We start from the raw sequence: 14,333 nt of genomic DNA, 5'->3' as shown, positions 1-14,333 counted from the left end.
TGCAGAATCTTCTCAGTCCTGTTGCCTTGGACAACTTTTGAATGTATCCTTCTTTTTAAAGTAAGTTCAGAATAGAGTAGAGCCTGGAAGGGATCTTGGAGGTCTTCTAGTCCAGCCCCTTGCTCAAGTACGAGACTTTATACCATCCTGGACAAATGGTAATATCGCAGCCCCCTCTGGAAAGCCAGCCATAACCTTCCCTCTCTAGTGGCCCAATGGGGAAGCACATGGGGTACTCTGGAGGAGTCTTGGTGCATACGTTGTGACATGCCACATGACTTTGCAAGTTTGACACCCCTGGACTAGACATAATCAATCAGTAAACCTTCAAGAAAATTGAGTAAGAAAGCCAGTGTTGTTCTTTTGTGGCTATTCTCATTATTTTTAGCATGCTTTCCCATATGTCTTACAGGTGTCATGGAAAGTTATAACCTCCATGTTTCTGATTCATCTAGGTCAGGGGTAGGCAACCTTGACTCTTTTATGACTTGTGGACTTCAACACTCAGAATTCCTGAGCCAGCATGTCATAAAAGAGCCAAGGTTGTCTACCCCTGATCTAGGTTCTCCTTGGATGCTTGGGTAAATAGCCATTTTCTCCTACAAGAACCTTCTCTTAATAAAGTCACTATCTTTAACCAATCCATGTGTGGAGGACATCAACAAAGATGATTAGGGGACTGATCATATAAAGAGACTGATCATATAAAGAAACATACAAAGAACGGTTGCTGGAATTGGGTGCGTCTAGTTTAATGAAGAGAAGGACTAGGGGTGACATGATCGCAGTCTTCCAATATCTCTGTGGTTGCCACAAAGAAAAGGGAGTCAAGCTAATCTCTAAAGCATCTGAAGGCAGGACAAAAAGCAATGGATGGAAATTAATCGAGAAGAAAAGCAACCTAGAACTAAGAAGAAATCAATGGAACAACTTGCCTCCAAAAGTTGTGCATGCTCCAACCCTGGATGTTTTCAAGAAGAGAGTAGACAACCATTTGTCTGAAATGATATAGGGTTTCCTGCCTGATCAGGACTAGAAGACTTTCAAAGTCCCTTCCAACTCTGTTATTCTATTTTATATTAGGAACTGACTCAAAGGGGTGGATATTTCCACACTAGGAACTGTAGCTAAGCCACCTTCCAAAACCCTCAAGTACCACCCTTCCAAAAGTAATTCCTTTTGTCAATTTTAATTGTGCCCAAGAATAATATGACAGGAAAGACATCATACCAAGTATATTTAATTGATTTAATCTAAGGTTACAGGGTAATGTAATACAATGCATGTTAGCTTTAGTCAGGCTCTTCTCACTCCAAAACAAAGCAGATTTTGGCATCTTCACGGAAGAAAAGCCTGTGCATTTATGGGCCTTCTCATCTTTATGAGAAAGAAACTCTCAACATCCAGCTTGAGAATCCATAATAAAGCTCCAGGTTCATTTCGTTTCTGAAAAGCTTACTGTTTATTGAATACACCGCTTGGTTATGTAAAAAAAACAACGACTAATTCTGTGGTTCCAACACCAATTCATTAAACAGTAGTTTTCACAGCCAAACCCCCAATGTCTTACGTAATCCATATCAACTCCACTTTGTTATGGGAACTGCCTGCTTGAAATGCACACCTGTTCTGGTATTCTTGACAAGGCTTCAAGCTCTCACCGTCTACAGCTGAATCAAAGAAGTTTCATTTCTCCATCTACCCACTTGAAAATAACACCTCCCCCCCTCTTTATCTAAAGGCAAGTTGAAATGCACAGCTGCATTCATCCTTGACCCTCTCCTTTTGAAGCTTTTACCACACACTGCATTTATATGGCTTCTCCTTTGTGTGGATTATTTCATGCCTAGTAAGTTGACTGGGACAAGCAAAGATCTTCTCACACTCCATGCTTTTATACAGTTTCTCCCTTGCGTAGATCCATTTACTGTATGTAAACTAAGAGAACTGCTCTGAGCAAAGGTCTTTCGTGTGGATCCATATATGTAAACTAAGATGTTGCTACAAACTAAAGCTCTTTCCACACTCCATACATTGGTGGAGTTCCCCCCCCCATGTGGATTCTTTCATGGATAGTAAGATACCTGCTTGTCTTGAGGCTCTTACCACACACTGTGCATTTATATGGCTTCTCCTTTGTGTAGATTATTTCATGTTTAGTAAGTTCACTGGGATAAGAAAAGCTCTTTCCACATTCCGTGCATTTATATGGCTTCTGCCCTGTGTGGGTCCAGTTATGTAAAGTAACTTAATGCTGCAACCTGAAGTTCTTTCCACACTCCATGATAAGAGTTTTTTTTCCCATGTGGATGCTTTTATGTTTAGTAAGATACTTGCTTGTCTTGAAGCTTTTACCACACTCTCTGCATTTATATGGCTTCTCCTGAATTATTTCACGCGTAGCAAGTTCACTGAGATAAGCAAAGTTCTTTCCACACCCCGTGCATTGATAGGGTTTCCCCCCCATATGGATTCTTTTATGGATAGTAAGATACTTGTTCCTCTTGAAACTCTTACCACACTCCGTGCATTTATATGGCTTCTCCCCTGTGTGGATCCAGTTACAGGAAGTAAGTTGACTGCCTTTTCTAAATGTCTGTCCATATTCCCAATTTTTAGATTGCTTTGCTTCTGTGGCGGGTCCTATTCTGAGGTGTAAAGGATCTATTTCCATGAGAAAAAGTGAATGTCCAGTTGTAATTTTTTCCATTGTCTCTGAATATGTTCTCCTTGTTACTTTGGGCTGGATAGCATCCATTTGCGTCTAATCTGTCTTTGATTTGTTTCCCAATATATACCTTTATTTTTCCTTGTGGGACCACAAAGTCTTGCACTGGTGCAGCAGTGGTAGATGAACTTTCCTGATTCCAATTGTCAGACTGTTTTTTCTCATATTTTTCTACTTCCATTCCAATTGCAGATGTCTCCATTCTGTCTCCAGCAGTGATCCCTTGGAACTGTTCATAGGAATCTTTATTCTCCTGCCCATCATTGCCTTAAAAAAAAAAATAGGAAAATGAAAATGATAGCAAAATTAGGGAAAAGATCAAACTATAGGAAGTACTATGAATTTCTCTCCGAATTCTGATCAAATTCCAATATATTAAATATTTATACACTTGGCATGGCACAGAAATAATAATTCCTATATGTATGAGCTATAAAAACTATTAAAAGATCTAAAACATCCTGTTTCACCCCTGGTCACCACTATTGCAAGCATCCTTTTTTTTTTTTTTAGAATTATTCTGATATATTCACATCTCACTCACAGTCAGCTCTGAGTTAGGGAAGAATCAGAGGAAACTTCCAAGGAGAAATTAGGAGAAAATTGAACACTTATTAGAGGATGCCAATTCTAGGAAAGACCTGTACACAACTAAGTAAATTTTGAAACGTATCTTTTTCTTCCCGTCCAAGCTATTGTGTTTCCCCCAAAATAATACCTATCCCAAAAATAAGCTCTAGCTTAATTTTTGGGGTGGACCTAATATAAGCCCTACCCCAAAAGTAACCTCTAGCATTGTGGTTGCCAGGGAAGCTGGGTGGGGGCGTGGCCAGCTTGACATCACTTGCATGGACATGAGGGAGTCTGGGTGGGGGTGGGGGGAGGGACAGGAACTACGGAGTTTTGCATGGTACAAACGAGGTAAAAGATACTGTTACCGCACCAAAGCCATTTAGCCTGAGGTGTCCAGTGAATGTGGTTTCAGCTTTTACACTGTCCCTTGACTAGAAAGGGTCTAATTCAGGGATCGGTCCCCTTTTTCTTCAGCATGGCCCAAGCTCCCTATGCTTCTTTCCAATTCTGCCTCAAAGCCTCAGCAATTCAATTCTCTTCCCACCTTCCCAGCATGCAAGCTTAACCCCACCCCCTTCCTTCGACATCCCCCACCCCACCTGGCCTTGCCTGGTCCTATCAGCAGCAGCCCCATCCTGCAAGAGCCCCACCAGCATAGGCAAGGAGAGTGAGCATAGCAGCAGTTGAGGAGGCAAGCATGGCCAGGCATCCCCTCAGGAAAGTGGGGCTGAGCCACAGGGTGCTGGCACCACAGGAAAAGGGCCAGGCTGGATGCCCGCCACCCATGCTGCCGTCTGGGGCCCCCCATGTGGCCTGAGAGGGTCGGCGAGGCTGCTCTGGTGGGACAGGCCCCGGCACCCGCACTGCTCCCATCCCCCTCTGCTGGAGACCCCTAGATCCCCCCAACCCCACCCAAGTGACATCAAGCTGTCCTTGTCCACCCTGGCCACGACCACCAGTTGGCCGCAATCACCCGGCGATGCCCCCAAGAGCAACCACAATGCTGATACAGCCCTCAATGAAATCAAGTTTGACCCCCCTGTTCTATTAAGCCTCAAAAGCATGTTTGCAATTGGAAAATGGCACCATTTAGCCCAGGGATGTCATAAAGTTTGGACTCAACACTATCAAAAGTTTAACTTAACTTGACTTACTGTAGGTGGCATCTTACCCACATGAAACAAAAGATAAACAATCTCTACCCACATCTCCCCCATCAAGGCCTATTCTGAACAGTTCCCATTCTGCAGTTAGAGCCAAGGCTAGGCTTGAGGTAGGGGGCCTGGGAATCAACTTGAGCCCTAGGACCACCGCTTCCACTAAAAAAGGCTGAATCAACTTGAGCATACCTAGGACCACCGCTTCCACTAAAGAAAGGCATGATACCTTGGGGAACATTGAAACCCAGACAATATGTTGCTGATATTTTAAGCGCCATATGCTTGGTAGGATTCCAAGGTTTAGTTGAAAAAAATGTATGGAGCTGAAAACCTTTGCCTGAAGAAATATTTCAGGCATGTAAGGAACGGCTGCAAGCATATAAGGAACGGCTGCTGGAATTGGGTATGTCTAGTTTAATGAAGAGAAGGACGAGGGGGGACATAATAGCAGTGTTCCGATATCTCAGGGGCTTCCACAAAGAAGAGGGAGTCAAGCTATTCTCCAAGGCGCCTGAAGGCAGGACAAGAAGCAAGGGATGGAAACTGATCAAGGAGAGAAGCAACCTAGAACTAAGGAGAAACTTCCTGACATAACAATGTGAATACTCCAACACTGGAAGTTTTTAAGAAGAGACTGGACAGCCATTTGTCTGAAATGATATAGGGTTTCCTGCCTGAGCAGGGGGTTGGACTAGATGACCTCCAAGGTCCCTTCCAACTTTATTATTATTATTAGAATTATTATTAACTTCATTCATTCTGCAGGACTTTCAATGCCATTCAATGATACTAATTCTCTCTATCAACTATCATCTGTCTCCCTATCATCACTTTGTTCAGAGTTCCCTCATTCGCTCAGAGTTGGATTCCAAGCATGGTGCAAGTCCTATGCAGATGCCCAGGGAACAGACATCTGGGAACGCTTTGAAAGATCAGTTCACATCCAAGGAAAAGCCAGGAAATAAACCTGCCTGGGGAGGCCACATTTATCCTTTTTCTGCGTGGCTTTTGGGGAGGCGAGTCTCCCTCTGACACGCAGGCAGGTTCAGACAACCTTGCCTCCTTGCCCGGCTTCTCTCTTCTCCTGCTTGGCCTCCGCCAGACCAATCCTCCTCTCCCCCCACTCGGGCTCTTCCTTGGACAACAGGGCAGGAAGGGACTCCCAAATCCCCATCGCCTTCCTGGGATCCCCGGTTCTTCTGTTGCTGCTATTCTGGAGCTACGCATCTCCCCTGCATGGAGAGGGCGGCTGAGGAACATGGGACGCGGGATTGGACCCGGAGAGCAGGTCTCCCCCTCCTCCCTTTGCACGGGAAAAGCCTCCACCACTTAAGACAGGTGTGAATCTCTTCCCACCGCGAAGCTCCAGGGGTTAAGGAGAGCAAGTGCGGCATCCTAGAGCGGCAGGCGCCTCCGCTGAAAGGCCAAAGTGACGTTCGCCCTCCAGTGGACCAATGGAGAAACGCCTGACGTTTCCTTTTCTTGGCAGAGCGCGCGCCCCTGGAGGAATCTATACGGAATGTGAAAGGATTCCCCGAAAAGGCGGGAAAGGGGAAAAGCTGAGGAAAAGGGGAGGGCAGGGATGATGGGCATGGGAGTAGACTTTCATTGGTTGTCTGTCAGAGAAAGGTGGTGGCTCCTCCTGAGGGAGGGAAAATTTTCCTCTCAGGAAAATGGACATTTCTGTCGGGGTTTTATTTCTTTAGCTCAATATACAGCAGCTGCCCTTCTCAATTTCTTGCTTCTGGGTAATTAAGAATAATTGGAAAGACCAAGTGGGAGCTTATGACAAAGGAAATAATGCTGAAGAAAAAGAAACATCGAAAGAAAACCAGTTCCAAAATGAAGGAAGAACTGAAACTCATGGATGTTCCAGAAATTTTACCTCACAACGAGGCTCCTTGGAGAAATGAAGAGAGGGCAAATGGCATCTTGTCTGTGACTGGAGAAAAAGTAGAATTGTAAAATGAAAGAAGTAAAATAGTGAAAAATGAATATAAATGTCAAATCCATGAGGTGAAAAAAGAACAGAAATTTATTTCGCTCAAGGGAATTTACCTCATAAAAAAACACGTAGAAAACTAAAGGCATTCTGTTCTGTTCTATTCCATTCCATTCTCGTATTCTTGCCTCGGGGTGCCTAAGAATAAAACTGGAAAGACAAATGGCAAGTACTGACAAAGGAAATGATGCTGAAAAAAAAGAGCATTGAAACAAAATTGGTTCAAAAAAAATGGAGAAAAAGGTCAAACTGGTGAATGTTCCAGAAATTTTATCTCACAATGAGGCGCCTTGATGGAGAAATGAAGAAAGGAAATTGGCGTCTTATCTTTGAGCAGCGAAAGCTTGGAATTAGAAAACAAAGGAAGATAGTGAAAAAGGAATATAAATGTCAAATCCATGAGGAGAAGGAAAGAATAAAACTTTTATTTAAGGGTTGAGTAGAGAATTTACCTCATAGGGAAACATGAGTAGGAAATTAAAGGCCTTTGGAATTTAAGGCAGCCAGAAGCATCTGGTATTCCCTTCTCTTGGCGACATGTTTCTGGCTCTCCCCATGCCTCTTGCCTGCAAATAACCTGATTGGAGGGCTGGACTAATGATGAAGGACTGATGAAGCCCACACAAACAACCCACATGTGTTGCCCTGCACCTATCCTGGTTCAGGACATCTTGATTATTTTTATAAACAGCTTTATAACTTCCTGAGATTTGCTTCTTACTTTGCAAGTCTCCCACTCAGCGCATCCAGGCTCTTGAGTTTGTACCAAGATTTCCCTGAGTGTTTCTGTCTGTGCAGAGTGCAAATTTGTGAGACTGAGAGTTGTTGACTTGATACCCTGCTGCTTCTCCACTGACTGTGCACCCAAGGAGAACATATTTGAAATTACAAGTATTGAAAGGAGAATTTGCGTAGGCAAAAAAAGGACTGGATGTTGAAGAAACCTGTACATTAACAACTATGACTGATCCATTGTCCATAAAGCTTGCCTTTCTTTTACCTCAAGACTTTGTAAGTGAAGATTCTTTTACAAAATGAGAGACCTTTGACTGAAAAGGTTGCATGCTTCTACAAGTCTGCAAGTCTGATTTTTGTGTGTGTGTCTGTGTGTTTTCACATTCCAGAGGCCACTCCCCTTCTCATTTCTGTGTGTTTGGTCAAGAGCAACTGTAGTAATTTTCTGAAGTACTAGTTCTCAATTTACAAACATTTATTTAACATCTGTTCAAACTAAAGGTGTTTTCCCCAAAATAGAATTTCAGCTGCACCTCAAAATTATGACCTGTGATCATGTGATCAAGACTCAGCCACTTTAGAATTGGCAGCTGCTTCCACAGTCAAAGGTCTGGTCTTTGATACTCCAGAAGCCATGCACGCTTACAATGTTATTTTTCCTCACAACATCCAGAGACTTTATCACTAGCCATGTGAATGACTGACATTTGGGAATTCACGTGTTTTCTTCCTGTATATTTCTTGTACACAGGAACAGAGGAATGAAGTTTGTATGTACCCGTCTTTTCCAACAACTTAAGATGCAATTCCACACCTGGACATCATCAGATGGTCAATAACAATATCAGAGAGATTACGTACTTTTGCAGGCAAAGATGAAGAAGCTCTATACAGTTGTTAAAAAATTCAGGCTTACACTGAAGAAACTAGGAAAAACCATCAGGCCATTCAGGTATGACCTAACTCATATGTCCTGTGAATATACAGTGAAGGTGATGAATAGTTTTAAGGGGTTAGATCTGGTAGACAGAGTGCCTGAAGAACTATGGACGGAGGTTTACAACATTGCACAGGATGCAGTAATTAAAATCATCCGAAAGAAAAAAGAAATGAAAGAAAATGTACCTTTCTGATGAAGCCTTACAATAGCTGAGGAAAGAAAGTGAAATGCAAAAGAGAAAGGGCAAGACACACCAACTGAATGCAGCAAGGCCTTCTTAAATGAAAAATGCAAAGAAATAGACGAAAACAGTAGAATGAGAAAGACTAAAGATTTCATCAAGAAAACTGGAGATATCAAGGGAATGTTTTGTGCAAATATGAGCACAATAAAGGACAACAATGATAGAGACTTAACAGAAAGAGAAGAAATTAAGCAGAGGTGACAAAAATACACTTGTAGAACTATACAAGAAAGATCTTAATGCCCTGAAAACCATGATGGTGTGATCGCTGACCTCGGGCTAGACCAGAGGTCCCCAATCTTTTGAGCACCAAGGACTGGTTCCGTGGAGAAAGGTTTTTCTGTGGACTGGAGGGGGCATGGTTTCATGTACTGCCTGCATCCCACGGATGGGGCTTTGCTTGTTTACGTGGACCGATTGCTGTTATGCTGCAACCCAGTGCTGGTCCACGGACTGGGAGTTGGGAATCCCTGAGCTAGACATCCTGAAGAGTGAATTCAAGTGGGCCTTAGGAAACATTACCAACAACAAAGCTAGCAGAATATTTCAACTGAGTTATTTAAAATTCTAACCAGATGATACAGTTAAAGTCCTGCACTCAATATGCCAGCAAATTTGAAAAACTCCACAATGGCCACAGGACTTGAAAAGGTCAGTTTACGTTCCAATCCCAAAGAAGGGCAATGCCAAATAATGTCCAACTACCGTATCATTGCACTCATTTCACATGCTTGCAAGATCATGGTCAAAATCCTACAAGATAGGCTTTAGCAATACATGAACCAAGAACTACCAAAAGTACAAGTTGGGTTTTGAAGAGGCAGAGGAATTAGAGATCAAATTGCCAACATTCATTGAGTTATGGAGAAAGCAAGGGAGTTCCAGAAAAACATCTACTTCTGCTTCATTGACTACGCTAAATTCTTTGACTGTGTAAATCACAACAAACTCTAGCAATTTCTTAAAGAAATGAGAGTACCAAACCACCTCTCCTCAGAAATCGGCATGTGGGTCAAGAAGTTATAGACATGGAACAATTGGATTGGTTCAAAAGAGGGAAAGGCTCTATATTGTCACCCTGCCTATTTAACTTACATGCAGAGTACATCATGTGAAAAGTCAGGCTGGATAAATCATAATCCGGAATTAAAATTATCAGGAGAAATAGCAATAACCTCAGATATGCAGACAATACCTTCTAATGGCAGAAAATGAAGAGGAACTCAAGAGTAGAGTGCAGAGAAGAGCAACAAAAATGATTAGTGGGCTGGAGGCTAAGACATACGAAGAATGGTTATAAGAATTGAGTCTAGTCTAATGAAAAAAGAGGACTAGGGGTGACATGATAGCACTGTTCCAATATTTGAGGGGCTCCTACAAATATGAGGGGGTCAAACTATTTCCCAAAGCACCAAAAGATGAGACAAGAAACAATAGTTGGAAACTAACCAAGGAAAGAAGCAACCTAGAACTAAGGAGAAATTTCCTAATGGTGAGACCAATCAACCAATGGAATAGTTTGCCTTCAAAAGTTGTGGTTGTTCCATCACTGAAGGCTTTCAAAAGGAGATTAGACAACCATTTGTCAGAAATGGTATAGGGTCTCCTGCTTAAGGAGAGGGTTGAACTAGAAGACCTCTGAGGTCCCTTCCAATCCTATTATTCTATGTTCTATGAGGGGGAGAGGAGAGTATAAAAGATGGCTTGAAACACAACATTAAAAAAAAAAAGATCATGGCATCTGGTCCCATTACTTCCTGGCAAATAGAAAGGGAAGAAATCGAAGCTGTGAAAGATTTAATTTTCTTGGGCTTCAAGATCACTGCAGATGGCGTTTGCACCCATGAAATTAAAAGACTCTTGTTCCTTGGGAGGAAAGCTATAGCAAACCTAGATGACATAGTAAAAAGAAGAGACATCACTTTGCTGACAAAAGTCTGCATAGTCAAAGCTATGGTTTTCCCAGTAGTAATGTATGGCTGTGAGAACTGACCATAAGGAAGGATGAGGACTGAAGAATTGATGCTTTTGGAATTGTGGTGTTGGAGAATACCCTGAACTGCAAGGAGATCAAATCCGTCAATCCTAAAGAATATGAACCCTGACTGTTCTTTGGAAGGACAGGTACTGAAGCTGAAGCTCAAATAGCTCGGCCATCAAATGAGAGAGGACCCATAGAGAAAGACCCTGATGTTGGGAAAGATTGAAGACAAAAGGAGACAGGGATGACAGAGAATGACATGGTTAGATAATGTCATCAATGCAGTGGGCGTAGGTTTGGATGGACTCCAGAAGACTGTAGAGGGTGGGGGACCCTCACTTGCTGTGGTCCATGGGGTTGTAAGGGCAGACACAACTTAGCAACTGAACAACAAACAATGAGAGAACACGGAAGAATAGAGAACTCGGTACATCAGTGTGAGTCCCTAAAGAAAAAAGAGAATACAATTTAATAAATCCCCCCCCCCACTTACTTGATTTGGAGATTCAACCACTGTTTCAGCTCCACCATAAAGATACCAGAAAGCTTCATTTTATGTTTCCCTGAGAGGAGACAGAAGTTTAAAATATATAATTAACAAATAAGGAGAAGACACAAAGAAGGGAAAGCAGCTGGGATCTCTCCGGGGGAATGGGGGGGGAATGATTTGTGTGAGAGAAAATAACTGGATCATGCAGATGGCAGAAGTGTAAGACACATTGGAAGGACCAAGAGATGGTGGTGCAGGAAAGAAGAGGAAGAGGAAGATTTCTGTGGGAAGAATCCAGAGAAAGAAATATTTTGGAAAATATTAAAAAAGCAGAATATATTTCTCCAAAGGAATAATGGAGAAGATCTTTAAAAAGACAGAAACCTCCCCCCCCAGCCAAACAACTCAGCAGAAACCAGCTTTCAGAAATGCAAAATGTAATAATCCTTTCAGAAAGGTTGGGGCCTTCCAGCTAGAAACTGAAGAGATTATGAAGACAAAGACCCTTACAATCTACATACCTCACCCAAACTCAGGACATAATAGGATTAACCCACCAATACCAAAAGGGCACAGTCAGATTCAGGTCAAAGTACATGATACAGGAAATACAAAGCCTCAAACAGGAACAGGAAACAACCTCAAGAACCCCAGAAGGTATAAAAGCCTACCACTCTGCTCCATGTGGTTCATTTAAGGATAACCAAAACTGATTATTGAATGAAAGAGGGTTTAAGGGGAGAAAAGGGTTCTGAACTGTTCAGATCAGCCTTCTCCATCCTGATGCCTCCCGCCCCCAGCTTAGAAGTCTTCCAAGTCCTAGAACATCCAGCAATCATGAATCTTACTACTTGTAAGATTCATGATTGCTGCCTCCAGAAGCAGTAAATGCTCCAACACTGGAAGTTTTTAAGAAGAGACTGGACAGCCATTTGTCCGAAATGGTGTAGGGTTTCCTGCCTGAGCAGGGGGTTGGACTAGATGACCTCCAAGGTCCCTTCCAACTTTACTACTATTACTATTACTACTTATGATGCCCCAGGATTGCAACCATGTCCGGATTACAACCACAGAGCTTCTTAATAGTATATAATGGTGCTTTTTAACTTTGGAGGCCAGTCATCCACCTTAGGGAACTGTTCCATTTTTCTATTGTTCATTATCTTCTAAGTCTGTGGTTAGAATGCAATAATGCAGTGCTACTGTTGTTACCATTATGGTATTGTACCAGAACTCATAAAAACTGAGCATGTGCAGTTCCAAACATTTCCACTGACATGCATATCTGACTGATCCCAGTGGATCATATTGCCTAGCACTGGGTGTTACAACAATCTTGCTGGAATTATTTCAACCCTATCCTTACTGCATTATATCCAATTTGGGCATCACACTGACTCCAACAAAAACATTTTTCTCATACCAAAGGTAGGGGGGAAAAGTTCCTTAGAAGCATGCTAGATGTGAGAAAGTGCTTTATTAAATCTCTTGTAAAAACATAGCCATCTAGGAAAACATGCAACCACTGTATTATACATGCTATCTTAAAAAAAGGATAGTAGAGAATTCTAACCGATTTTATATACAGTGGGGCAAAAAAGTATTTAGTCAGCCACCAATTGTGCAAGTTCTCCCACTTAAAAAGATGAGACAGGCCTGTAATTGTCATCATAGGTAGACCTCAACTATGAAAGACAAAATGAGAAAACAAATCCAGACAATCACATTGTCTGATTTGGAAAGAATTTATTTACAAATTATGGTGGAAAATAAGTATGTGGTCAATATCAAAAGTTCATCTTTTATTATTATTACTGTATTATACATGCTGTCTTAAAAAAGGATAGTACAGAATTCTAACCGATTTTATATATAGGTAATGGTTTTCCATGTCCAGTGGTGTCTGACCCTAGAGCAGTGGTTCTCAACCTGTGGGTCGGGACCCCATTTGGGGTCGAACGACTGTTTCACGGGGGTCGCCAAACAACGCAGTCCGCCATTTTTTCCCCTTTTCCTTAGCTGTGCTACTCCCTTTTATTCTATTGGCTTTTGAAAGCCAATAGAATAGACTCTCTTGAATAGAGTCTAATTCTATTGGCTTTCAAAAGCCAATAGGAATTGTCCAGGCTGTCTCTGCCCTGCTGAGCCCGCCAAAAGTCCCATTCTGCAAACGGTGCTGCACCAGTTGAGTAGTCCTCGACTTACAACCAGTTGAGTAGTCCTCGACTTAGTCCTCGACCGGTTGGGGGTCGTGGCATTAAAAAGGTTGAGAACCACTGTCATAGGTAGACCTCAACTATGAAAGACAAAATGAGAAAACAAATCCAGACAATCACATTGTCTGATTTGGAAAGAATTTATTTGCAAATTATGGTGGAAAATAAGTATGTGGTCAATATCAAAAGTTCATCTTTTTATTATTATTACTGTATTATACATGCTGTCTTAAAAAAGGATAGTACAGAATTCTAACCAATTTTATATATAGGTAATGGTCCAGTGGTGTCTGACCCTAAAGGGATTGCTCATCTGTTTCCTAGCTGATGGAGCCAGCATTGTTCAAAAACACTTCTGTGTGTCATGTGACTGGCATGACTATATGCCAAGGTACACAAAACGCTGGTACCTTCCCACTGAAATGGATCCTATTTATCTACTTGCATTTACATGCTCTTGAACATCTAGGTTGGCAGGACCTGGGGTGAAACAGCAACTTACCCCGTCTTGCAATGCCTCTGTCTTGAACTTCCAGTTGACAAGGTCAGCATCGTTAACTGCTAGGTCACTGTGCCCCTATTTTACCTATAATGACATCAAAACCTACAATAGTTTCATTAACAAACACATCACTGTTATATAGCTCATGGAAATACAGTGCCATGAACCAAGAAAATTTGGGCTCGTGTTAAAAAGTACAGTAATAATATAAAACGGACATTAACAGATCATAGATCCTGGTAGATTTGTCTGAGATAAAAACCTAACCTGGTAAAGGGGATTCTGTGTTCATAGCTCTCCAAATGTGACTTATTTGTAAGGCAGCCTTTTTTTTAAAAAAAATGAACTTCAAGTCAGTTTTGATTCCTAGTGACTATAGAACAGTGTCTCTCAACCTTGACAATTTTAAGGCATGTGGACTTCAACTCCCAGAATTCCACAGCCAGCACTGCTGGCTGTGGAATTCTGGGAGTTGAAGTCCACATGCCTTAAAATTGTCAAGGTTGAGAAACACTGCTATAGAACCTAGAAAGGTTCAAGTTCATTTAGTTGTCTTGGCAACACTTTTTGGAAGTGGTTTGCCAGAGCTGATTGAGAGTCTGGCCCAAGGTCACCTACCTGATGTGCCTAAGGCAGAACTCAAACATGTGGTCTCCTGATTTCTAGCCTGGTACTTTCAGCCACTACAGAACACTAAATGGAAAGCAAGCCAGTGCGCCATTTTGAATTAAATGCCTTCATCCTGAATCAAGAGGGTGGCTA

At 42.0% G+C, this 14,333-nt stretch overlaps 1 pseudogene; it reads right to left on the bottom strand.

Annotated features, from left to right (window-relative positions):
• Window positions 1-1,220: 1,220 nt before the first annotated feature.
• Window positions 1,221-13,995, bottom strand: LOC120310176 (annotated as a pseudogene).
• Window positions 13,996-14,333: the final 338 nt, after the last annotated feature.

The sequence above is a fragment of the Crotalus tigris genome, unplaced genomic scaffold (assembly GCF_016545835.1).
Source record: "Crotalus tigris isolate CLP2741 ecotype Arizona unplaced genomic scaffold, ASM1654583v1 scf7180000018127.1262416, whole genome shotgun sequence".
NCBI classification, from domain to species: domain Eukaryota; kingdom Metazoa; phylum Chordata; class Lepidosauria; order Squamata; family Viperidae; genus Crotalus; species Crotalus tigris.
Note: the sequence above shows the minus strand (reverse complement) of the source record. Positions and strands in the feature narration are given on the sequence as shown.